The 27,654-nt window shown below is 46.7% G+C and overlaps 1 protein-coding gene across 1 annotated transcript in view; it reads left to right on the top strand.

Moving 5' to 3' along the window:
* The first annotated feature begins 3,338 nt into the window (after positions 1 to 3,338).
* The window catches only part of LOC138642358 (uncharacterized), a 223,479-nt gene continuing 199,163 nt past the window's right edge, over positions 3,339 to 27,654 (top strand). The window contains exon 1 of the mRNA XM_069730472.1: positions 3,339 to 3,450. The gene's annotated coding sequence lies outside the window, so the exon portion shown is untranslated. The remainder of the gene's footprint in view (positions 3,451 to 27,654) is intronic.

Raw genomic sequence — 27,654 nt, 5'->3', positions numbered from 1 at the left:
AATGGAGTACGATGACCAGTGAAGGAGGTATGGTGTACACGAGGACGCGCAGAATGCGACGTCTCTCAGTTGCTGGTTCGAAGAGTGGCACGTGATCGCGCTCGGTCTCACCACTCGCCCGGTCACCCCTCGGACCCAAGGAGATCACAGACAAACCAATAACGGCTGAAACACTAGCAAGTGTGACACATACAGAGTATGTGATCTCCACTTACCGTGTTTGGAGGGTGATCAGTCCTTGAGGTCAGCCACTACAGGTGTCGTCCACGGACATCCAGGGATGGGTCCAGGGGGTCTCGGATCGCCGGCCACGCCCCACGTTGTTTGCGCCAAATTGTCGGGGTCGTCACGACAATACCCTTCATTCACCAGTCATTCCAAATTAGACTATGAGCATTGGTACCGGGTAAGAATGAGTCAGACAAAGTGCTGGTTCAATCTCAGTGCATGCTCGTGCTTCTACAAGTTTTTGTAACGGTCACAGCAACTGAACTTTATTTCCTGATACACAGCATTATATGCTCTATGAGGGGAAGGCGTGCAATAGGCGGGATTAGGCGGGGTTAAGCAATATGTGTCTAGTATCCGGTCTTTCTGGTTGGTCCTGACGTCATCTGGTGGATCCTCCTCTCTCCACGTCACTCAGGTTTCCATTTCAGCAGAAATTATACTTAGCTTCAGAAACGAAACTAGGGCATAGGTGAATACTGGCAGCCATCTTAAATACAGTTACATTTGCATCAGCAAGCAAAGGGGAAAACTTATTGTTTCACAGCATAAGAATATAAAAGTACAAAAAGTGTATAAAAATATATCTTTTCACCTTGACAGTAGCATCATGTGTGGCCATTATACAGTATGGAGCATCATGTGTGGCCATTATACACTATGGAGCATCATGTGTGGCCATTATCCAGTATTGAGCATAATGTGGGATCATTATACAGTATGGAGCATCATGTGTGGCCATTATACAGTATAGAGCATCATGTGTGGCCGTTATACAGTATTGAGCATCATGTATGGCCGTTATACAGTATGGAGCATCATGTTTGGCCATTATACAGTATGGAGCACTGTGTGGCCGTTATACAGCATTGATCATCATGTGTGGCCATTATACAGTATTGAGCATCATGTGTGGCCGTTATACAGTATTTAGCATCATGTGTGGCCATTATACAGTATTGAGAATCATGTGGGGCCATTATACAGTATGGAGCATCATGTGTGGCCGTTATACAGTATGGAGCATCATTTGTGGCCATTATACACTATGAAGCATCATGTGTGGCCATCATACAGTATTGAGCTTCATGTGGGATCATTATACAGTATGGAGAACTGTGTGTGGCCATTATACAGTATGGAGCATCATGTGTGGCCGTTATACAGTATTGAGCATCATGTGTGGCCATTATGCAGTATGGAGCATCATGTGTGGCCATTATACAGTATGGAGCACTGTGTGGCCATTATACAGTATGGAGCACTGTGTAGCCATTATACAGTATGGAGCATCATGTGTGGCCATTATACAGTATGGAGCACTGTGTGTGGCCATTATACAGTGTGGAGCATCATTTGTGGCCGTTATACAGTATTGAGCATCTTGTGTGGCCATTATGCAGTATGGAGCATCATGTGTGGCCATTATACAGTATGGAGCACTGTGTGGCCATTATACAGTATGGAGCACTGTGTAGCCATTATACAGTATGGAGCATCATGTGTGGCCATTATACAGTATGGAGCACTGTGTGGCCATTATACAGTATGGAGCACTGTGTGGCCATTATACAGTATGGAGCACTGTGTGGCCATTATACAGTATGGAGCACTGTGTGGCCATTATACAGTATGGAGCATCATATGTGGCCATTATACAGTATTGAGCACTGTGTGGTCATTATACAGTATGGAGCATCACGTGTGGCCATTATACAGTATGGAGCATCATGTGTGGCCATTATACAGTGTGGAGCATCACGTTTGGCCATTATACAGTATGGAGCATCATGTGTGGCCATTATACAGTGTGGACAGCACTGTGTGGCCATAATTTTTTGTTTATAATTATTGTTTATTAAACAGTGTGTTCCGCAGTGCTAAATGGGTGTGGTTGGGATGTGGATATGGGTGTGACTAGTTGTGAAATGGGTGTGGTCAGAGGCATGGCCTAAAATTTGTCACGGCGCGCTGAGCACGCCACTAACTTTATCCGTCTTCCCCTTGAAAAGTTGTAAGAGGTATGGTTTGACTGTGACCCTACTTGTATATGTTTGAAGAAAAGGCGTGTGTAAATGGGTGTGGCTTAAAAAGTGGGTGTGGTTTTCCTACACGCAACACACAGAACCTGTTGTTAAAAATTTTAATCCCACCCCAGATTTAACCCCTTAAAAAATCAGTTACTTATTAAAATCATCAAAAATCGATGTCAACTTTGATGCCAATTCTCATGGCCAGAACCCATTTGGGAAAAGCTAAAGTGACATGAATTTCATGCAGGGCATCAAAATGCCTGTAATAATGGTGTCAGATCAGTGGCCCAAAGTAATTTCACCCCTTAAAAACATCACTTATTCAAATCTGTGAAAATGGGCTGTCTGCCCACTTTGATGCCAGTTCTGATGCCCAGAACCCATTTGGGCCAGGCTGAAGAGACCTTGGTTTGATGTGGGGTTCCCTGTTCTATATGTCTGCAGTGTGAGATCAGTGGCCCAAAGGCATTTAACCCCTTAAAAACATCAGTTACTTATTCAAATCTGTGAAAATGGTCTGTTTGCCCACTTTGATGCGAATTCTGGTGCCCAGAACCCATTTGGGCCAGGCTGGAGAGATCTGGGTTTGATGTGGGGCTCCCTGTTCTATATGTGTGCACTGTGGTATCGGTGGCCCAAAGGTATTTAACCCTTTCTTCAGCGATCTTCGGTTCCCACTTTGATGCCCTTTTTTGTGCTAGTTTTATTGTGTTTGTAGCTGTTTTTGTGTATTCACATCAGGGCTCCTCACCGCATTGTAGGTTATTATTGTGATGCTTATTTTTTGTTGTACTAATACCTATAAAAAACAGTAAAGAAAAAAATTGCCGAATAAGAAACCAACTTCAGCCTCCTAAGCCCCCCCAATAAGCAGCAACAGCGCCCCTTCCACGTGCAACCTTCTAACATGCAGCGCCAGATAGTAACAACATCATTCTTCTTTCTTTAGTCCTATGTCCTCATTCCCCTCGCCATACATCTCCATTGTGCGGCTGCGCAGCATCTCCCCAGCACGACAACACTGCTTCCTGCTACAGGGACAGGACTGGATGAGGACGCCCCGCCCCTTCCGGTGACATCATCACCGCTCAGGAGCTGCTCCATTGTAGACGCGACGGAGCAGGCGCAGCACGGGGTGTTTGGAGATTGTGCCCGCCGGTTCCTGCGCTGAGGACTCTTCGTGGTGTCGGTGAGGGCTCCGCTGCGGAGGTGTGTGGTGTGCGCGGTTCGGGCTGTCCTGCGCCCGCGGGTGCGCGGTTCGGGCTGTCCTGTGCCCGCGGGTGCACGGGGCCTTGTTGTGTAGCTGGTTCCGCCTGCTTGCATGGACTCGTGCTCGCGGCTGAGCTCTCCAGGCCTTGTGTGGCCGATGTATTCGATCCGTGGTGTGTTCCTTCGGTTCCGTGCACCCACTAGACACAGATTCCATATGTCTGTACCATACTGTGCAGCCACAAGGCTGTTAACGCCATGCGATTTTCTGCAGGCAAATTCTGCTCTCTTGGCGCTAATGCCACTTTCACACGTCAGGTTCTTTCCGTCAGGCACAATCCGGCGAGTTAAAAAAAACGGATCTGTCCGCTATTTCATCCTTCTTCTCTTCTAGATTTCTAAAACTTAATATGGACAAAACAGAATTCATCATCTTTCCCCATCTCCCTCACCAGACCTATCCATTAAAGTAAACGGCTGCCCACTCTCCCCAGTCCCACCAGCTCGCTGCCTCGGGGTAATCCTTGACACTGATCTCTCCTTTAATGGGAACCTGTCACCCCGTTTTTTCAGATTGAGATATAAATACTGTTAAATGGGGCCTGCGCTGTGCGTTACAATAGTGTATGTAGTGTACCCTGATTCCCCACCTATGCTGAGAAATACATTACCAAAGTCGCCGTTTTCGCCTGTCAATCAGGCTGGTTAGGTCAGGTGGGCGTGGTGACATCGCTCTTTTCTTCCCCAGCTTTCCGTTGGTGGCGTAGTGGTGTGCGCATGTCGCAGTGACGAATCCACTGCGCGCACGTGAAGAAGCAGCGCGCGATCTGCGCTATTACCCCCTGTCATCGGTGGGGGCGGCCATCTTCCTGGGGCCGCGCGTGCGCAGATGGAGTGTGAGATGCAAATTCGGCTTTGGGAAAATGTCCACCGCGATCTCTTCTGCACACGCGCGGCATCCCGTGGCCATTTTCCTGAAGCCCCGTGCAGCAGAGCACTCCATCTGCGCACGCGCGGCCCCAAGAAGATGGCCGCCCCCACCGATGACAGGGGGTAATAGCGCAGATCGCGCGCTGCTTCTTCACGTGCGCGCAGTGGATTCGTCACTGCGACATGCGCACACCACTACGCCACCAACGGAAAGCTGGGGAAGAAAAGAGCGATGTCACCACGCCCACCTGACCTGACCAGCCTGATTGACAGGCGAAAACGGCGACTTTGGTAATGTATTTCTCAGCATAGGTGGGGAATCAGGGTACACTACATACACTATTGTTACGCACAGCGCAGGCCCTATTTAACAGTATTTATATCTCAATCTGAAAAAACGGGGTGACAGGTTCCCCTTAAACCATATATCCAAACCCTTTCCACTTCCTGCTGACTTCAACTCGAACATATTTCCCAGATCCGTACATTCCTAAACAAAGAATCTGCAAAACCCCTAGTCCATGTCCTCATCATCCCCCGCCTTGACTACTGTAACCTCCTGCGCAGTTGCCTTCCCTCTAACACTCGCACCCCTCCAATCCATTCTAACCTCTGCTGCCCGACTAATCCACCTGTCCCCTGCTCCCCATTACCCAAAGATTCCAGTTCAAAACCCTAACCATGACATACAAAGCCATCCACAACCTGTCTCCTCCACACATCTTTGACCTCGTCTCCCGATACTTACCTACACGCATCCTCCGATCCGCACAAGATCTACTTTTCTATTCCCCTCTTATCTCCTCTTCCCACAATCGTATACAAGATTTCTCCCGTGTATCACCTCTACTCTGGAACGCTCTACCCCAACACATCAGACTCTCGCCTACCATGGAAACCTTCAAAAAGAACCTGAAGACTCACCTCTTCTGACAAGCCTACAACCTGCAGTAACCATCCCTTGAAGATTGTGAGCCCTCGCGGGCAGGGTCTTCTCTCCTGTGCCAGTCGTGACTTGTATTGATTAAGATTATTGTACTTGTTTCTTATTATTTATACCCCTCCTCACATGTAAAGCGCCATGGAATAAATGACGCTATAATAATAATTTCTAAAATGTCAGCCTTTGCTGGTACTGTAAAAAGCAGCTTAATTTGCATTTAAAAAAAGCAGTGTGTGAACATAGCCATAGTCTGAATCTGCCAATTGTGCTGTTTTGGCAGTATGCATCAGTACACACTCAGCCAGTGCACTACAGTTGCCACAGTACAGCTTCCATAGGAGTCCTCCGATCAGTGTCTACTAGTGATGGGCGAGTAGCATTGTTGCTCTGGTGGTCTCTGAGTATTTGTGAGTTCTCGGAGATTTAGTTTTTGTCGATGCAGCTGCATGATTTACTGCTGCTAGCCAGCCTGAATACATGTGGGGGTTGCCTGGTTGCTAGGGAATCCCCTCATGTGTTCAAGCTGTCTAGCAGCCATAAATCATGCTGCTGCGTCAACAAAAACTAAATCTCCAAGCAGTCGCAAATACTCGGAGACCACCCAAGCATGCTCGGGGGAAAACCCCAGCAAAGAGTATAATCGCTTATCACTAGTGTCTTCTTTATGGCACACATGCTAAATGCAGTGTTAACTTGGCCCACAGATGGATGTCAGTCTTTCAGGTGTTTATGCCAGACCTGCTGATAAGCTTTGCATCCTAGCAGAAGGCCTGTCCAGCTCCACAACTCATGCACTAGAATGTGAACCTGCCTGATGTTTAGCTGGAAAACAGGTCACATGGCCAGAGATCTGCTACATCACAGTATAGTGAATGCGTTCACATTGCTAGCGGCATGGAATCGCAACAAGCAAGTCAGAAAGCTCCAAATAATGCCAGCTTCTATGACTTGTCACACGCACGTTGCACGCTGCAATGAGACCCCATTCACTTCCACTGTCCTGGTGTATTAGAAGTTATGCGATATCTTTATTATGGCCAAAGTGGCACTGTGGTGCCAGCCTGTCTCTTCCATGAATGTAGAGGGTGCAGTAACTCTGACACATGTACAGCCTGCACTCAGGCACGAGACTGGGCTTGGTTCTGGCAGGTCATTGATAGCAGATGTGTTCAGAGGAAGGTCTTCTAATGTACTTTGTCTCCTTCTTTGCTGTTAGTATTTGTACCCTGGTTGAATTGGTGTGAACATTTTGGGTGAAAATCTCACCTCGCCTGGCACCCATAAGGAGATTGGGGTTAGCCTTGTAGCTATTACTTTTTTTTATAAAAACAGCTTGGAATGTAATTTAAATGGTATGTATTGCTTGCCCCTTCTCCAGTGTGTCCCAGTTCCCTGCTGGTCTGTGTTCTTCACTGCAGCTGATCATGTGGCGGCTGCTGGTAAACTGGTGTGGCTGGCAAACTTTTTTTTTAAAGGTTTGTTCCTTGATTTCTTTTCAGGATGGCACCTTTCCTCAGCCTCCTGGTTTCCTGCTTGCTGGAGGGGGCACTGCTGCTTAATTAACGGGTTGGATCACCGACATTATTTCGCTTGTTTTGTCTTCTGGATTGTAGCCGCTCGGTGGCCCTGGATCTGGCCTCTTTCAGGAGTTAAGAGCGCTTCCCAGGCACCCCAGCAGGCCTCAGTGCTGTGCTTCCAATCTAATACAAATAATAGATAAACGTGTGCACAACCTAAAGTGGTGCATGGGTAGGTTCCCAAACCATTAGACCAAGCAATAACAAAACCCAGCACTAGGGTTGAGCGAAACGGATCGTTCATTTTCAAAAGTCGCCGACTTTTGGCAAAGTCGGGTTTCATGAAACCCGACCCGATCCCTGTGTGGGGTCGGCCATGCGGTACGCGACTTTCGCGCCAAAGTCGCGTTTCGTATGACGCGCTTGACGCCATTTTTTTTCAGCCAATGAAGGGGCGTGGGCAGAGTGATGACATAGGCGTCCACGCCCCTAAGACCTATCGCCATGTTGTCGCTTGTGCGCTGTAGCGATTTGCACTGTGTAACACCAGCTTTTCAGTTCAGGGACGGACGGAGGGGAGGGAGAGAGAGGGAGAGGGAGAAAAAAAAACAAAAAAACCCATTGGCTTTGCATTGGGTTTCGTGTTTCGGTCGATCCTCGACTTTTCGCCATAATCGGCCGATTTCACTTGACTCGACTTTTGAGATAGTCGGGTTTCGCGAAAACCGGCTCGACCCTAAAAAAGTCAAGGTCGCTCAACCCTACCCAGCACTCAACTTAGTTGTGAGAAAAAAAAAACGGGTGATTTATTGTATCCCAAGCAAAACGTTTCGGTCACACACGCTCATACAGCGGTGGACACCGCGGAATCAGCCATCTATAAGGCTGCATCAGGAGACTCGCATTTAAATTGGCGCTGCACTCAGGAAATTATTGGCAGCATATATAGCCACTAGCATTCACCTCCATTCCAGTTCTTGTTACTGACGAAGGTCCCATGTGTGACCGAAACGTTTTGCTTGGGATACAATAAATCACCCGTTTTTCTTCTCACAACTAAGTTGAGTGCTGGGTTTTGTTATTGCTTTGTCCAATCTAATACAAGTCCCTGTAATGTGCTGCCTCTGTTGCTAGACTGCATTATTAGCCATTATCCTTAGCAAACGTGTAGTAAGCAATGAAAAATACCATTTTAATTAATAAAGATCATTCATGATTAAGGTAACTTAAATAACAGTTAATTGGAATGTTGCATGTTTTTGTGTATAATACAAAATATCCCATTTACTGTATATACTCGCGTATAAGCTTAGATTTTCAGCCCATTTTTTTTTTTAGACGGAAAGTGCCCCTCTCTGCTTATACTCGAGTCATTGTCCCAGGGGTCGGTGGGTGAGGGGAAGCTGCAGGAGTCCGCGGCTGTCACATCATACTTACCCCCTCCTGGCGCGGTCTCTGCACTTCCCTGATTCCCAGATGGGCTCCGGCAGCCCTTCCTGTGTTCAGCGGTCACGTGGTCGCGCTCATTAAAGTAATGAATATGCGCGCGAATCCACTCCCATAGGCATGGAGCGCATATTCATTACTTTAATGAGCGGTACCATGTGACTGCTCAGCACCCTCACACACAATTTTTTTGTGTTTAAAGGGACACTGTCACCTGAATTTGGAGGGAACAATCTTCAGCCATGGAGGCGGGGTTTTTGTGTTTTTGTTAAACCCTTTCCTTACCCGCTGGCTGCATGCTGGCTGCAATATTGGATTGAAGTTCATTCTCTGTCCTCCGTAGTACATGCCTGCACAAGGTGTAATCTTGCCTTGTGCAGGCGTGTACTATGGAGGACAGAGAATGAACTTCAATCCAATATTGCAGCCAGCATGTAGCCAGCGGGTAAGGAAAGGGTGAATCAAACACACAAAAACCCCGCCTCCATGGCTGAAGATTGTTCCCTCCAAATTCAGGTGACAGTGTCCCTTTAAAGGGTCCTTCTACCTGCAGGTCCAGGGAACAGCCATGGGGGCTGCGTTCGTGCCCTCCTATGCTAATCTGTTCCTTGGGATGTGGGAGAGGGACCTTTTCCTGTCTGACAAACGGGGGTCAATTGAGCGTGTCCTCTTGTGGGCACGCTATATTGACGATATATTCTTTGTCTGTCAGGGCACCCCCCTTCTGCAATTTATAGCGGCCCTTAATGACAATGATTGTAATATCAGTCTCACCCCGGTGTGGGATGCGGAAAAAATAGATTTTTTGGATGTTACTATTCGTAGGGATGGAGATGCCATACTACAGATGGATATTTTCCGCAAAGTAATGGCTACCAATACTCTTCTTCATGCTTCATCTTGTCACCCATACCACATGATTAGAGCTATCCCTGTTGGGCAGTTTCTCCGCCTACGTTGGATTTGTTCTGATGATCGTGATTTTGAGATCCGAGCGGGGGAACTTTCAGCACGGTTTATCTCTAGGGGATATAGTAGACGGATGGTGAAGAGAGCCTATCACCGTGCGAAACATTAATCTCGGTATAATTTACTATATAGTACTCCAATTGATAAAGGGAATTCAAATAGTAAAGCTAGGTTTATTACATCATACCATCCCCAACACGCTAGAGTACGGTCTGCGATGGAGAAGGCTTGGTCTATCTTACAGGCAGATCCCATTATCAAGAGGTTTCTTCCCAGTAGTCCTTCTATTACTTTTCGTCGGGCAAGGAACTTGAGGGATAGTTACCCGAAGTCATATTACGTTGGTCAATCTGTACCCACATTTCTTGACATTGCTTCGTCACGAGCCGGCTGCGTGCCGTGTGGTAGGTGCGTCGCATGCCCCAACATTGAACGTTGCTCCTCGTTCTGTAACTCTGATGGTACCAAAAATTTTACTATTAAACATCGTATATCATATCATGCATTACAAGCTACGTTATATATTACGCCACATGCCCTTGTGGGTTGATATATGTAGGACTTACAACTAGACAACTGAAGGTTAGGGTTCGGGAGCACGTTCTGGGCATATAGGCGGCGGCTACCAGCACGGACGTGGCCGGTCTTAAAGGGAACCTGTCACCCCGTTTTTTCAATAGGAGATAAAAATACAGTTAAATAGGGCCTGAGCTGTGCTTTACAATAGGGTATTTTTTGTCCCCTGATTACCTACCTATGCTGCCGAAATACCTTACAAAAGTGTCCTTTTTCGCCTGTCAATCAGGCTGGTCAGGTCAGATGGGCGTGGTCACAGCGCTTTTTCTCCCCCACATCTTGCTTATGTTCCCGTTGGTGGTGTAGTGCTTCTCGCATGCGCAAGTGCCGAATGCACTGCGCAGCTGTAGAAAAAGAGCGCGCTCGCCGCTATTCAGCGGTTTCTCGGTGGGCGCGGCCATCTTCCTGAGGCCGCGCGTGCGCAGATGGTCTCCTGCTTCCCGGGGCTTCAGGAAAATGGCCGCGGGATGCCGCGCGTGCGCAGATGGACATCGCGGCGGCCATTTTCCTGAAGCCGAGATTCGAACTCGGCTTCAAGAAAATGGCCGCCGCGATGTCCATCTGCGCACGCGCGGCATCCCGCGGCCATTTTCCTGAAGCCCCGGGAAGCAGGAGACTCCATCTGCGCACGCGCGGCCTCAGGAAGATGGCCGCGCCCACCGAGAAACCGCTGAATAGCGGCGAGCGTGCTCTTTTTCTACAGCTGCGCAGTGCATTCGGCACTTGCGCATGCGAGAAGCACTATGCCACCAACGGGAACATAAGCAAGATGTGGGGGAGAAACAGCGCTGTGACCACGCCCATCTGACCTGACCAGCCTGATTGACAGGCGAAAAAGGACACTTTTGTAAGGTATTTCGGCAGCATAGGTAGGGAATCGGGGGACAAAAAATACCCTATTGTAAAGCACAGCTCAGGCCCTATTTAACGGTATTTTTATCTCCTACTGAAAAAACGGGGTGACAGGTTCCCTTTAAGACACTGCCACGGCATTTTAGGGATTTCCATCACTGTGATGCTGAGTGCGGGGGATTGACCAGCTGAACATTAATATCAGAGGAAGGAATCTTTCCAAACGCCTTGCTCAGTTAGAAACAAGGTGGATTTGGACCTTGCATATGATTCACCCACACGGGCTAAATGAAAATTTATCATTTGCCCCGCTTTTGTGATCTTCGACTGCTGTGTGCTCATGTGTGGTCTTGGGCGGTTGGTGTTTTTCAGTGTTTCTTGTTCATTGATTTTAATTTATCTTTCTACTAATGTTTCTTTTAGTATTGTATATTTCGAGGTGATCACTGATTTGAAGCTTGAACATTGTGCACATCTTGTGAAGCAATTATATTGTTGGATCTACGTGGATACCATCATCAGCCTACTATTTTTGGGACTTCCCCTAATGACATGGCATTGGCATTGTTTTCGGACTATTTAGTGGGGCCATCTACCATACGGGCTTCCAATATGAGGACAGTTCCCCTTGGGTTCTCTTTTTGGGGTACAGGACAATTGTGATGATTAGAATTACAATCAGCCTTTTTGTATGTTATATCTAATATATAATTGCCTAGAATACTACTTCCTGCAATTTGTGCCAACTTCCGTGGCTTTGTCCGGAGCTAATGTCCGGAGCTAATGTCCGGAGCTAATGTCCGGAGCTAAATTGCCTAGAATACTACTTCCTGCAATTTGTGCCAACTTCCGTGGCTTTGTCCAGAGCTAATGTCCGGAGCTAATGTCCGGAGATAAGTGACGTCAACAGTGTCCAGTGTCTGATTGGTTGCCGCCTGCTGCGAGCGACCAATCAGAAACGTGCCGTACTGTGACACACTCCGCCCGCCATTTTGGTGTGATTTTTGAATTTTTACCTCACAGCAAGTTTCTACTGCGTGGAGGCGGGCCCAGTGACGTTGCTCTTCAAGCTCCTGCCGAATTTCGTCAAAAAAATGATAATACCATTTACCAAAACTATATATATTTAGTTGTGAAGTGGTTCAGTGACATTTTCACACCAATTTTGAACTTTTGTTTGGTGTTTTCTCCATATACTGCCTATTATTTTTGTTCTTTCTTACTATTATTTATTAATTGTTTTATTCTTACATTTGAATAAATAAAGTATATATGGATTCTAGACTCCCGATTCTTTAGAATCGGGCTGCCATCTAGTATTGTATATTTGTTATTTAGAATATGTCAGTTTATTACAAATGCATTGCATATTATCTATATTACAGTATGTGGACCCTTGTACTCGTTTATCCATTTTTGCTGTTTTTTGCATGCGTTTTTTCATATACAATTGCCCTGTATTTGCCCTCTATTTGGGCTTTTGAGCCTAATTGCTGTTTTATATTGTTTGTTGTACGCCATTATATCTGCCCTGTGATGTGGCGCCTGTGGGGATATGGGAGATCTATGCACCCAGCTTGCCATTGTGTGCCGTTATACCGATGTAGTATACTTTCAATGCACTGCAGTCTTGCCCTTTTATTGTGCCCTTTAGTAAAATGGCCGCTATGCATTGTCCGCTATACGCCTGCGCACTCTGTTCTGTGACGTCGCTCCGGCCTTCCTCACGTGTTGGTCGTCTGGTCATGTGGGGCCCCACGTGTTCCGGACGCAGGGGCATGGCCTGTCATTTAATAGTATGGTATAAATATCGGCTTGTCTTCGCATTTTCATATGCCCCCTGAGGAAGGAGTCTTTGCCACTCCGAAACGCGCATTGGGGTTGGGCTTTTGGCCCCCCACTCCTGCATTCCAGAGGTATGAACCATGAGTCGGTATCCCGTTATTCGTATTGATATGTATTGGTACTACTATTTATGAATGCTACTATGTGCCATAATTTGGTGTAGTTTTCCGATTATGCAGGAATATGTGGCCAATTTTGCCCTGTTGTTCTGCCTTTGACCACTGTGGGCACTATTTATCTCTCCAATCATGCCATTGTACCTGCTTTCGTAAGAAACAAAAAAAGGCAATAACAGCCAGCTCACCAGGCAGCCGTAGGTGCACGGAACCTCCACGCTGATCCACGTAGTAACAACAAGAAAGAGGAAAAAAAATAAATTGGTTCCAGCTCCAGAGATGCTTGAATAAAAATGGTACTTTATTATTCCATAAATAAAAAAGCGCAGGCTGTAGAGCTCTCCAGAGCACAACAAGAAACGAGCAACGCGTTTCGATCTATACAGATCTTTATCAGAGCTACATGTACGTGAGTAAGATCACATTAAATAGCCACCACCGACCAATGAACGGACACAATCAAATCATGTGATATATGCAAATTCTATGAATAAAAAACTCTAAACCAAACAATTAAACATACACAGAATATGCAATTAAAATCAAAAAAAGACAGATAAAACATAAATAATACAACTCTAAATTAATCTGATATTAATAATGATACATCAATTCATTACGCCTGTTTAAACCGGCTGGAAACCGCGTATTCAAATGGTAAATCCAGAAGGCTTCACGCTTGAAAAGGGATCTCTTAATGTTCCCGCCCCGTGGAGATTTGTTAACTCGTTCTATGCCATAGGCACGGAAACATGTAGTACTACCAGCATGCTGGGTCGCAAAATGTTTGGAAGCCGCAGACATTGTGCGGTTTGAAACTCCCGTGTAATTTATGTCATGCAAATGTTCATATATTCTTGTCTTCAATTTGCGAGAAGTGCACCCAATGTAAGATAGTCGACATGAAGTGCAATCAATTTTATAAACTACAGACGTAGTATTACAATTAATATATTGTTTGATATTAAAACTTCTACAATCTGCAGAATCGCTAAAGATTTTAGTGACATATGCATGAACACAAGTACTACATCTATTGCTACCACATTTATAAAAGCCTGTAACATCAAGCCATGTTTTATGTCTATTTTTATCTGTACAAAAAAGACTTGGCGAAATTCTATTGCCAATAGTTACGGCTCTCCTGGGTATCACATTAATGCCGGCTCTCAAAATCTCAGCTAAACTGTCATCTTCATATAGAATGGGCAAAAATGTATTCACAATACCCTTAAAGGGGTTGTCCACTACTTTCATGTAACCCCCCAATGTATCCCCCCAGGGCCCCTATTGCATTGTGTAAATACCTTGCGTTGTCGTTTTTGCCTGTGAGCGGCGCTATGGCTGCAGCTGGGTACGGGTCACATGACCCCCAGACTGCAGCCGCCGCTCATTTCCGCCGACGTCACGTCAATTTCCAGGCTCTGAAAATTGACGTGACGTCAGCAGCAGGCGTGACCAGCCCCCACAGTCTGCAGTCACTCAGCAAAAGTGACTGGGCTGGGGGCGGGGCTGCCTGCAGGGCTGTGCTGGGGGCGGGCGGGGCTATGTGTGCTCACTGCTCACGCTGGGATCTGAGGACAGGGCTGTGCTGGCTCTGCTGGGGGGAGTGCGTGGATGCCTGACGCTGGGGTCTGGGTGCCGGCATGTGCCGCTCGGTGCCGGCGGTCTCCTGTGCCGCTCGGCGCCGGGGGTCTCCTGTGCCGCTCGGCGCCGGGGGTCTCCTGTGCCGCTCGGCGCCGGGGGTCTCCTGTGCCGCTCGGCGCCGGGGGTCTCCTGTGCCGCTCGGCGCCGGGGGTCTCCTGTGCCGCTCGGCGCCGGGGGTCTCCTGTGCCGCTCGGCGCCGGGGGTCTCCTGTGCCGCTCGGCGCCGGGGGTCTCCTGTGCCGCTCGGCGCCGGGGGTCTCCTGTGCCGCTCGGCGCCGGGGGTCTCCTGTGCCGCTCGGCGCCGGGGGTCTCCTGTGGGGGGTTGTTGGTGTGTGTGTGTGTGTGTGTGTGTGTGTGTATGTATATATATGTGTATGTATGTGTGTGCAGGCATCGTCCGATGGGACTACAAGTCCCATCGGGCTCTGCCTGCTACACTGACAGTGACTGGCACATTAGCCAATGATGGGACAGTTGTAGTCCCATCATCCGGCTAATGTGTTGAATGAAAAAAAAAAAAACACTCAGTACATACATACAACACACACCATGTAACATGCGACGACATGCACCATGCGATGACATGCACCATGCTACATGCACCATGCTACATGCACCATGCGACGACATGCTGCATGCACCATGTGACGGCATGCGACATGTACCATGCGACGACATGCACCATGCAGCGACATGCACCATGCGACGGCATGCAACATGCACCATGCAGCGGCATGCGACATGCACCATGCGACGACATGCACCATGCGACGACATGCACCATGCAGCGACATGCACCATGCGACGGCATGCGACATGTACCATGCGACGACATGCGCCATGCACCATGCGACGGCATGCGACATGCACCATGCAGCGGCATGCGACGACATGCACCATGCAGCGGCATGCGACGACATGCACCATGCGGCGACATGCACCATGCGGCGACATGCACCATGCAGCGACATGCACCATGCAGCTACATGCACCATGCGACGGCATGCGACATGTACCATGCGACGACATGCGTCATGCACCATGCGACGGCATGCGACATGCACCATGCGGTGACATGCACCATGCGGCGACATGCTACATGCACCATGCGCTGGAATGCACCATGCGACGACATGCAGCGGCATGTGACATGCACCATGCAGAGGCGTGCAACATGCACCATGCAGCGGCATGCGACATGCACCATGCGACGACATGCACCATGCAACAACATGCGCCATGCGACGGCATGTGACATGTACCATGCGACGACATGCTACATGCACCATGCGATGACATGCACCCTGCGACGACATGCACCATGCGACATGCTACATGCACCATGCGCCGGCATGCGACATGCACCATGCAACGACATGCACCATGCGACGACATGCGACATACAGTACATACATACTACAGACATACAGTACATATAACATAGAGTACATACTCACCATCAGTTGTCACTTTGTTCCCCGAAGCCATTGTCACCTGTAAAAAATATTAAAATAATAAACAAACAATATACTCCCTGTCCGCAGAAATCCAATTAAAACGAGTGTCCCACGACGATCTCCCGTGGAGAGCAGGAGCATCAGTTGATGCGACCACTCTCCAGGGGCTCCAGGAACACAATGATGGAAGGTATCCTTCCATCATGTATTCCTCACAAGGTATTCCTACGCCCCTGTGAGAAAATAGTCCCTAGTCTCACTATTGGCATTGCTGGGTGAGACATTTTCCCACGCAGCAATTGCCATAAAGTGAGACCAGTGAACTAGAGTAACCTCAGTGATGCACTGCAGGAGCCATTGTCTCCTGTCAGTGTGTCACTGAGGGTCCTATAGAGCAGTGACATCACCCGATGTCACTGTTCTATAGGGGAGATCGTCGTGGGACACTCGTTATTAATTGGACTGCGTCGGACAGGTAGTATACGGTTTATTATTTTACTTTTTTTTGCAGGCGCAGAAGTATGGTAAGTATGGTTAAATGTAGAATATTAAAATATTTTTTTCCAAATGTGTGTGTTTTATTAACCCTTTCTTACTATTGGATTAGTAATGGATAGGCGTCTTATTGACGCCTCTCCGTTATTAACCCGGCTTCATGTCACCTTACAATAGCAAGGTGACATTAACCCCTTATTACCCCATATCCCACCGCTACTCGGGAGTGGGAAGAGAGGGGCTAAGTGCCGGAATTGGCGCATCTTACAGATGCGCCATTTCTGGGATGGCTGCGGACTGGTATTTGTAGCCGGGGGGGGGGGGGGGGGGGGGGGGGGCAATATCCATGGCCCCTCTCTAGGCTATGAATATAAGCCCGCAGCTGTCTGCGTAGCCTTTCTGGCTATAAAATATAGGGGGACCCCACATCATTTTTTGGGGGGGGTCCTCCTATTTTAATAGCCAGTAAAGGCTACGCAGACAGCTGCGGGCTGATATTCATAGCAGGCTACAAATATTGGCCCCCGGCCGTCGGCTTTCCCCCTCTGGCGCAGAGAATTGCACGGGAGCCCACGCCGTTTTTTTCTTTATTTTTAAAAAATTCAACGCTCATTAAGGCCTCTTTCACTCTTGCGTCGGTACAGGTCCGTCGCTATGCGTCGTACCGACGCACGTTGTGAAATTTGTGTACGAAGTGGGCAGCGGATGCAGTTTTTCAACGCATCTGCTGCCCATTCTGAAGTGCGGGGAGGAGGGGGCGGAGTTTCTGCCGCAACGGCCAAAAAAACGTTCACTTGAACGTTTTTTCGTGCCGACGGTATTCCAAAACACGACTGATCCGTAGCACGACGGACGCGACTTGTGGCCATCTGTCGCTAATACAAGTCTATGGGTGAAACGCATCCTGCGAGCACATTTGCAGGATCCATTTTTTTCCACCGGGATGTTTTTTTTCCGCCGGATGTTTTTTTTTTTTCCCACCAGATCTGTTTTTTCCACCGGATCCGTTTATTTTCGCCGAATCCTTTTTTTTACGCCAGATCCGTTTTTTCTCATAGAGTTGTATTAGCGCCGGATTACACCTGATGGCCACACGTTTCATCCGTTTTTGGCAGGATACGTCAAAAAAGCTGTTTCCGCCGGACGGAAAACACATACAGAGAAACGGTTTTTCGGTACGTCGAAAAAATGCACAGCGACGGATCTAGCAAAAAACGGATGAAACGTGTGGCCATCAGGCGCTAATACAACTCTGAGAAAAAACGGATCCGGCAAAAAAAAAAAAGGATCCTGCAAATGTGCTCGCATATAGTATATAAGACAGCCTCCCCCATAGAATATAATATACCCCACATAGTATATAAGACAGCCTCCCCCATAGAATAGAATATACCCCCGCAGTAGTATATAACACAGCCACATCTATAATATAACACTGGGAGCGTCACTCTGTCCAAAGCCTTTATAGACTGCGCAAGCGCCGGCGCAGTCTGGACCCCACAGAGTGACGCTCCCAGGAGATCGAGGTATGCGTAAACACTGAACGCACACCACGATCTCCAACGGAGAGGCAGGGACGCGCCAGGAGGGTAAGTATAAGCTATATTCACCTGTCCCCCGTTCCAGCGCTGCGTGCGGCTCTGTCTCCCGGGTCCTCTGCCTGTGATTTTCACAGTTCAGAGGGCGCGATGACGCGCTTAATGCGCGCTGCCCTCTGACTGAACAGTCACAGCCAGAGGACCGGAAGAAGTGGCGTGCAGCGCTGGAACAGGGGACAGGTGAATATAGCAAGTGTCGGGGGCCTGAGCTAGCGGCAATACCGGCACCTGACCCCCACAGCGCGCCGGTGTCCCCGCCTGCTCAGGCCCCCCAGCACTCGGTGCCCAGCGACGATAGGTGAGTATGTTATATTTTTTTTTTTTTTATATATATATATCGCAGCAGCATACGGGGCATATAATACTATGAAGCATCTTATGGGGGCCATCAACATTTATGGAGCAGTGTATGGGGCATATACTATGGAGCATGTTATGGGGGCCATGAACCATAATGGAGCAGTGTACCGGCCATATGCATGGGAGCAGCAAATTACAGAACGGTGGCGCAGGATGGGAGCAGCACATGTCAGAATGGGGCTGCAGGATGGCAGCAGCACATGACAGAACAGGGGTGCAGGATTTGAGCAGCACATGACAGGATGGGGGCGCAGGATGGAGCAGCACATGACAGGATGGAGACCATATACCAATATAAATGCTCGCCACCTGGGCGTAGAACGGGTTCAATAGCTAGTAGTATATAACACGGCCTCCCCCATAGAATATAATATACCTCCCATAGTATATATCAAAGCCCGCATATAATATAGCACAACTTGCATAGTATATAGCACAGCCCATGTAGTAGTATACAGCACAGCGCGGGTCGTAGTATATACAGCACAGCCCGAATAGTAGTTTACAGCACAGCCCGTGTAGTAGTATACAGCACAGCCCGTGTAGTAGTATACAGCACAGTCCGGGTCGTAGTATATACAGCACAGCCCGCGTAGTAGTAAATACAGCACAGCCCGCGTAGTAGTAAATACAGCACAGCCCGCGTAGTAGTATATACAGCACAGCCCGCGTAGTAGTATACACAACACACAGCCCACACAGTGGTATATACACAGCACAGCCCACACAGTGGTATATACACAGCACAGCCCACACAGTGGTATATACACAGCACAGCCCACACAGTGGTATATACACAGCACAGCCCACACAGTGGTATATACACAGCACAGCCCACACAGTGGTATATACACAGCACAGCCCACACAGTGGTATATACACAGCCCACACAGTGGTACATACACAGCCCAGCCCACACAGTGGTATATACAGCACAACCCACATCTCATCCCCCCGATAATGGCTCCACACTCTCCTCACCTTTCCTCTTGCCCGCGCTGCTCCTGTCTCGGCGGCTGCAGTCTGCCCGGGACACTGCAGGTCTGTGATGATATGACGTCATCGCGCACCCGCAGTGTCAGAGGCAGAGCGGGGAATGATGGGAGAGGGAGCGTCAGCGGACGCTCTCTCCGCCATCATTGCATTGAACTATACCGGCGTCATGGACGCCGGTATAGTTGAATGCGGCGGCGGCACTGGCGGGAGTAGGGGGGAAAGAGTGCAGCGGCCCACTACTGGCACCGGCCCTTCTGGCATTTGCCAGAAGTGCCCGATGGCCAGTTCGGCCCTGGTCACCACCCACACACTTCCCTCCTCCTGAACTGCAGCGTTTCTTGGACCCACATCCGCAGCAAAACTGCAGATATTTTCTACATCTCAATGAAAGTTTGAGGCCGGAGTCACACTACAGCGAGATACGGCCGAGTCTCGCAGGTTAAATACAAGCTCTGGCACCGGCACTCCGGAGCGGAGCGTGCGGCTCCATGTATTGCTGTGCGGCTGCACGCTCCGCTCCGGAGTGCCGGTGCCAGAGTTTGGTTTTAACCTGTGAGACACGGCCGTATCTCGCTGTGTGTGATCCCGGCCTAAGGGTGCAGAAACGCTGCAGTTCGGCACAAAAGAAGTGACATGCTGCGGAGAAAAAAAAAAAGCTGCGTTTCGGTGCGGCCTTTTCCGCAGCATGTGCACAACAAGTCTGCGGCTCCCATAGACTTACATTGGTTGTGCACTACAATGCGGATTTGCTGCAATTCTGTGCGGCAAAAAACGCTGCGGATCTGCAATCAAATCCGCAACGTGTGCACACAGCCTTAGCATTTAGTGAGCCTAGCAAAAAGGCAAGCAAAAAACAAGTGTGGGATTGCACTTTTTTTGCAATTTCATCGCACTTTGAATTTTTTTCACATTTCCTGTTACACGACATGGTGAAACCAATGGTGTCGTTCAAAAGTAGAACTTGTCCCGCAAAAGATAAGCCCTCACATGGCCATATTGACGGAAACATTATGGCTCTGGAAAGAAGGGGAGCGATAAACGAAAAAAGCTCCAGGGGTGAAGGGGTTTAGAAACATGGATATGGACATATCTATGGAAATAGATATATAGATATATCTGTATGTATCCATCTATCCCATATCTATCTAATTCTATCCATCTGTCTGTGTCTATCTATCTATCTATCATCTCTCTATCCCATATCTATCTATCTATCTATCATCTCTCTATCCCATATCTATCTATCTATTATCTGTCTGTGTCTATCTATCTATCTATCATCTGTCTGTCTATTATCTATCTATCCCATATCTATCTATCCCACATCTATCTCATATCTATCTCTCTCTCTATCTAATATCTATCTATCTATCTATCCCATATCTATCTATCTCTCTATCTATTATCTATCTATCTATCTATCTCTCTGTGTAATGGAGTGTGGGTTGGACAAATGTAAAAGAGGAGTTGGACAGAAATGACACCACAAATCTTTTTGAAGAGAGAGGAGGGAGGGGTTTGGGTGTGTTTTTGGAGGGGGTGTGCTAGATTCGGGCTTAGTGGCATTGCAAAGCATCATGGAACTTGTAGTATTAGGTCACAATAAGGAAGTAGTCGATTAACCCCATGAGAGCTGAATCCAGCACTGAAGATGTGCTGCTACAGCATGATAACAGCTAATATTGCTAAAATAAACACAGTAGATGTTTTCAGTGGCACATAATAGCAAGATTTATGAAAAAAAAACAAAAAAAACTTTATAGTAGTGGATAACTTCTTTAATTGAATTGAATTGTGGACTGAATTGCAAGCATAAAAAAAGTTTCTTATAAGCATCCACCGATGTCGCCAAAGGTGGTGACACTGAATCCGATGTAATTAGATTTTCTCGTTCCTTGTGATCAACAATCCTACGTGCTCTATTTAATGTCCACTGAGGATAATTCCTACGTTTTAATTTAGCTGATACCATATCAATTTCGTCTTTTAAAGCACAGTCTTTGCTGCAGTTGCGTTTCACTCTGGTGAACTCACCAACAGGAATGGCCTGAATGGTATGTTTCGGATGACCACTATTAGCATGCAACACAGTGTTGCCGCTGAGTGATTTATGGTGAGTTTTGGTCTCAATTAGTTGGTCAGCAATACCACTCAAATTCAAATCCAAAAAATTAATTTGGTTTTTATCATGTCTGCACGTAAACTGAATATTATATCCATTGGAATTCAAATACTCAACAAAGGATGGTATGGCAGACACATCAGCGGCCCAAATAATCAATAGGTCATCGATGTATCTACCATACCACCCGATGCAAGACAAAAAGGGATTGGTGACAGAAAAAACAAAATTATATTCCCAAAATGCCATGACCAGGTTTGCCAATGAAGGTGAAAATTTGGCACCCATGGCCACGCCAGATGTCTGTAAATAATAAAGGTGATTAAACATAAAAAAATTATGTGTCATGAGAAAAAAAGTGACCTGTAAAATATAATGCTTCAAATCAACAGAATAATCACTGAAAGTATCTAAATGAAATTGAAGAGCCTGCATCGCCACACTATGAGGTATACATGTGTATAACGAAACAACGTCACAGCAGAGCCAAGTATATTCGGCTGACCACTTTTTGGTTGAAAAAATTTCCAATACTTCCTTTGAATCCTTGATGTACCCCGGAATTCTACCCACTAGGGGTTGAAGCAGAGAGTCAATCCATTCACACAAATGTTCATTCGCTGAGCCTATTCCAGAGACAATAGGTCTCATTGAAGGAATGGCTTCTTTTTTGTGCACTTTTGGTAGTCCATGTAAGATCGGACAAACAGGGTCCTGTACAGTCAAATACTCAGATTGTTTCTTAGTCAGGACTCCCAATTTGTAACCTTCTTCAATGATGGAATCAGATTTCTTCTTAAAGTCCCACATTGGATTCTTATGAAGTTCGATGTAAGTGAGTGGATCAGACAATAATTCCATGACTTTCATCTCATAATCCACAGCATTTAACACAACCACAATTCCACCCTTATCAGACATTTTAATTATAATATCATTCATGTTCTGAAGTTGCTGCAATGCTTTCCACTGTTTTTTCGAAAAATTGTTATTAAATCTAGCTTTATTGGACCCAACATCATTGTTTAAAATTTTCAACTCGCGTTCTAAAACTTCTTGGAAACGGTCCATGCAGTCTGACCTCGTTTGAATAGGGTAAAAATAAGGATTTCTAGTTGTGAGTTTATGGGATTGATCAATACCAATACGATTGGACATATCTTCTTCACTCAAAGATTGCAAAGCAACTAGTGACACTTGTTCTGCAAAATCCATGCCTGAGTATTTGACTGTACAGGACCCTGTTTGTCCGATCTTACATGGACTACCAAAAGTGCACAAAAAAGAAGCCATTCCTTCAATGAGACCTATTGTCTCTGGAATAGGCTCAGCGAATGAACATTTGTGCGAATGGATTGACTCTCTGCTTCAACCCCTAGTGGGTAGAATTCCAGGATACATCAAGGATTCAAAGGAAGTATTGGAAATTTTTTCAACCAAAAAGTGGTCAGCCGAATATACTTGGCTCTGCTGTGACGTTGTTTCGTTATACACATGTATACCTCATAGTGTGGCGATGCAGGCTCTTCAATTTCATTTAGATACATTCAGTGATTATTCTGTTGATTTGAAGCATTATATTTTACAGGTCACTTTTTTTCTCATGACACATAATTTTTTTATGTTTAATCACCTTTATTATTTACAGACATCTGGCGTGGCCATGGGTGCCAAATTTTCACCTTCATTGGCAAACCTGGTCATGGCATTTTGGGAATATAATTTTGTTTTTTCTGTCACCAATCCCTTTTTGTCTTGCATCGGGTGGTATGGTAGATACATCGATGACCTATTGATTATTTGGGCCGCTGATGTGTCTGCCATACCATCCTTTGTTGAGTATTTGAATTCCAATGGATATAATATTCAGTTTACGTGCAGACATGATAAAAACCAAATTAATTTTTTGGATTTGAATTTGAGTGGTATTGCTGACCAACTAATTGAGACCAAAACTCACCATAAATCACTCAGCGGCAACACTGTGTTGCATGCTAATAGTGGTCATCCGAAACATACCATTCAGGCCATTCCTGTTGGTGAGTTCACCAGAGTGAAACGCAACTGCAGCAAAGACTGTGCTTTAAAAGACGAAATTGATATGGTATCAGCTAAATTAAAACGTAGGAATTATCCTCAGTGGACATTAAATAGAGCACGTAGGATTGTTGATCACAAGGAACGAGAAAATCTAATTACATCGGATTCAGTGTCACCACCTTTGGCGACATCGGTGGATGCTTATAAGAAACCTTTTTTGTGCTTGCAATTCAGTCCACAATTCAATTCAATTAAGGGTATTGTGAATACATTTTTGCCCATTCTATATGAAGATGACAGTTTAGCTGAGATTTTGAGAGCCGGCATTAATGTGATACCCAGGAGAGCCGTAACTATTGGCAATAGAATTTCGCCAAGTCTTTTTTGTACAGATAAAAATAGACATAAAACATGGCTTGATGTTACAGGCTTTTATAAATGTGGTAGCAATAGATGTAGTACTTGTGTTCATGCATATGTCACTAAAATCTTTAGCGATTCTGCAGATTGTAGAAGTTTTAATATCAAACAATATATTAATTGTAATACTACGTCTGTAGTTTATAAAATTGATTGCACTTCATGTCGACTATCTTACATTGGGTGCACTTCTCGCAAATTGAAGACAAGAATATATGAACATTTGCATGACATAAATTACACGGGAGTTTCAAACCGCACAATGTCTGCGGCTTCCAAACATTTTGCGACCCAGCATGCTGGTAGTACTACATGTTTCCGTGCCTATGGCATAGAACGAGTTAACAAATCTCCACGGGGCGGGAACATTAAGAGATCCCTTTTCAAGCGTGAAGCCTTCTGGATTTACCATTTGAATACGCGGTTTCCAGCCGGTTTAAACAGGCGTAATGAATTGATGTATCATTATTAATATCAGATTAATTTAGAGTTGTATTATTTATGTTTTATCTGTCTTTTTTTGATTTTAATTGCATATTCTGTGTATGTTTAATTGTTTGGTTTAGAGTTTTTTATTCATAGAATTTGCATATATCACATGATTTGATTGTGTCCGTTCATTGGTCGGTGGTGGCTATTTAATGTGATCTTACTCACGTACATGTAGCTCTGATAAAGATCTGTATAGATCGAAACGCGTTGCTCGTTTCTTGTTGTGCTCTGGAGAGCTCTACAGCCTGCGCTTTTTTATTTATGGAATAATAAAGTACCATTTTTATTCAAGCATCTCTGGAGCTGGAACCAATTTATTTTTTTTCCTCTTTATTGTACCTGCTTTATACATTTTAATTGGAATTTAAAGGGAACCTGTCAGCCCGTTTTTTCAGATTGAGATATAAATACTGTTAAATAGGGCCTGCGCTGTGCGTTACTATAGTGTATGTAGTGTACCCTGATTCCCCACCTACGCTGCGCAATACATTACCAAAGTCGCCGTTTTCGCCTGTCAATCAGGCTGGTCAGGTCGGGTGGGCGTGTTCACAGCGCTGTTTCTTCCTCAGCTTTAAGTTGGTGGCGTAGTGGTGTCCGCATGTTGAGGTGACTAATCCACTGTGGGCACGTGAACAAGGAGCGCGCGATCTGCGCTATCACCCCCTGTCATCGGTGGGGGCGGCCATCTTCCTGGGGCCGCGCGTGCGCAGATGTAGTGCTCTGCTGCACGGGGCTTCAGGAAAATGGCCGCGGGATGCCGCGCGTGCGCACAAGAGATCGCGGCGGCCATTTTCCCAAAGCAGAGTTTGCATCTAGGCTTTGGGAAAATGGCCGCCGCGATCTCTTGTGCGCACGCGCGGCATCCCGCGGCCATTTTCCTGAAGCCCCGTGCAGCAGAGCACTACATCTGCGCACGCGCGGCCCCAGGAAGATGGCCGCCCCCACCGATGACAGGGGGTGATAGCGCAGATCGCGCGCTCCTTGTTCACGTGCCCACAGTGGATTAGTCACCTCAACATGCGGACACCACTACGCCACCAACGTAAAGCTGAGGAAGAAACAGCGCTGTGAACACGCCCACCCGACCTGACCAGCCTGATTGACAGGCGAAAACGGCGACTTTGGTAATTTATTGCGCAGCGTAGGTGGGGAATCAGGGTACACTACATACACTATAGTAACGCACAGCGCAGGCCCTATTTAACAGTATTTATATCTCAGTCTGAAAAAACGGGGTGACAGGTTCCCTTTAATAAAGTTTACAAGTTTTTCTGGGCCCTTTTTGACTGTTTCTTTTGTGGGTTTGTTTGAGAAGCAGGGAAGTGCAGAGACCGTGACAGGAGGGTGAGTATGACTGGGTGAGCCATGCGATATTCACGTGTTCAACTGCCACGCTCTGTCTTCCGCGTCCTCTGGTTGTGACGTTCAGGTCAGAGGGTGCGATGACGTGGTTAGTGCGCGCCCTCTTCCTGAACAGTCACTGCAGAGAGACGGAAGACACAGCGGCGCGCGGCGGTGGAATGGGGACAGGTGAATATTGCAAGTGTCGGGGGCCTGAGCCAGTGGCAACATCGGCACCTGGCCCCCAACGACGAGAGGTAAGTGTCATATTTTTTTTTTTTTTTTTTTTTTAAATCGCAGCAGCATATGGGGCATATTATTCTATGGAGCATCTTATGGGGCCATCATTAACCTTTTATGCAGCATTATATGGGGCATGTTTTAACATGGGGCCATCATTAACCTTTATGGAGCATTATATGGGGCATATTTTATTATGGAGCATCTTATGGGGCCCATCATGAACTTTATGGAGCACTAGATGGTAGCTCGATTCTAACGCATCGGGTATACTAGAATATGTATGCGTAGTGTATAGTGCAGCCCACGCAGTCTATAGCAATGTGGGCACCATATCCCTGTAAAAAAAAAAAAATAAATAAAAAATAGTTATATACTCACCCTCCGTTGGCCCCCGGATCGAAGCTGTTACAGACGCTTCTTGCGCGCTCCAGTCTGAAGAGTCCATTGCGGTCTCACGAGATGATGACATAGTGGTCTCGCGAGACAGCAATACATGGAGCGGTCACCGGGGCGTCGCGAGGAGCCGGAAAGGCCGGTTTCTGATCCGGGGGGGGCCACCGGAGGGGGAGTATATAACTATTTTTCTAACATTAGATCTTTTTACTATTCATGCTGCATAGGCAGCATGACTAGTAAAAAGTTGGTCACACAGGGTTAATAGCAGCGTTAACAGAGTGCGTTACACCGCGGTCAACGCTGCCATTAACCCTGTGTGAGCGCTGACCGGAGGGGAGTATGCGGGCGCCGGGCACTGACTGCGGGGAGGAAGGAGCGGCTATTTTCTTCTGGACTGTGCCCGTCGCTGATTGGTCGTGGCTGTTTTGCCATGACCAATCAGCGACTTGGATTTCCATGACAGACAGAGGCCGCGACCAATGAATATCCGTGACAGACAAAAAGACAGACAGACGGAAGTGACCCTTAGACAATTATATAGTAGATTATATGGGTCATATTCTGTATGGAGCATCTTATGGGGCCCATTGTGAACTGTATGGAACATTAGATCAGGCTCCTGATTCAATATGGATATTCAAAAACACTTAACCTACTGATGTCTCAATTAATTTTACTTTTATTGGTATCTATTTTTATTTTTGAAATTTACCAGTAGCTGCTGCATTTCCCACCCTAGGCTTATACTCGAGTCATTAAGTTTTCTGTTTTTTTTTGTGTGGCAAAATTAGGGGGGTCGGCTTATACTCGGGTCAGCTTATACTCGAGTATATACAGTATACCCACATACTTTTTGAAGTTAGAAATAACCTTTTAAGTTAATGGGTGTTGCATAAAGGGCCAAATAAGCAGGTTCTCGTGATTTCCTCACAATTGATTGTCCTAGACATTAGCAACTGCATTACATGTTATTAAAGGGAACCGGTCTCCTCCCCCCCCCGGCGAGTGTAACTAAAAGAGCCATCTTGTGTAGCACTAATGCTGCATTCTGACAACTTTGCTCTTTTATTCTTGTTCCTGCCACAGGGGGAAAGACCTGCCCCCTTGGCGATTTCAAGGTATGAGGGACAAATTTGATAAACGATTCTTTCAGCAGTGGTATGAACAAGGATTAAAAGAGCAAAGTTGTCAGAATGCAGCATTAGTGCTGCACAAGGTGGCTTTTAGTTACAAACGCCTGGGGGGGGGGGAGGGGGGCAGGTTCCCTTTACGCTAAGTGCACACGTAGGAAAAGAGGTGCAGAATTTTCTGCACAAAATCCGCATCTCCTGGCAGAATCCGCAGCCGCGGATTTTGTGTGGTTTTTATGCGGAATTGATGCGGA

This window comes from Ranitomeya imitator, chromosome 6 (genome assembly GCF_032444005.1).
Source record: "Ranitomeya imitator isolate aRanImi1 chromosome 6, aRanImi1.pri, whole genome shotgun sequence".
In the NCBI taxonomy this organism is placed as follows: Eukaryota; Metazoa; Chordata; class Amphibia; order Anura; family Dendrobatidae; genus Ranitomeya; species Ranitomeya imitator.
The sequence above is the reverse complement of the archived record's forward strand: the minus strand, read 5'-3'. Positions and strand labels throughout refer to the sequence as shown.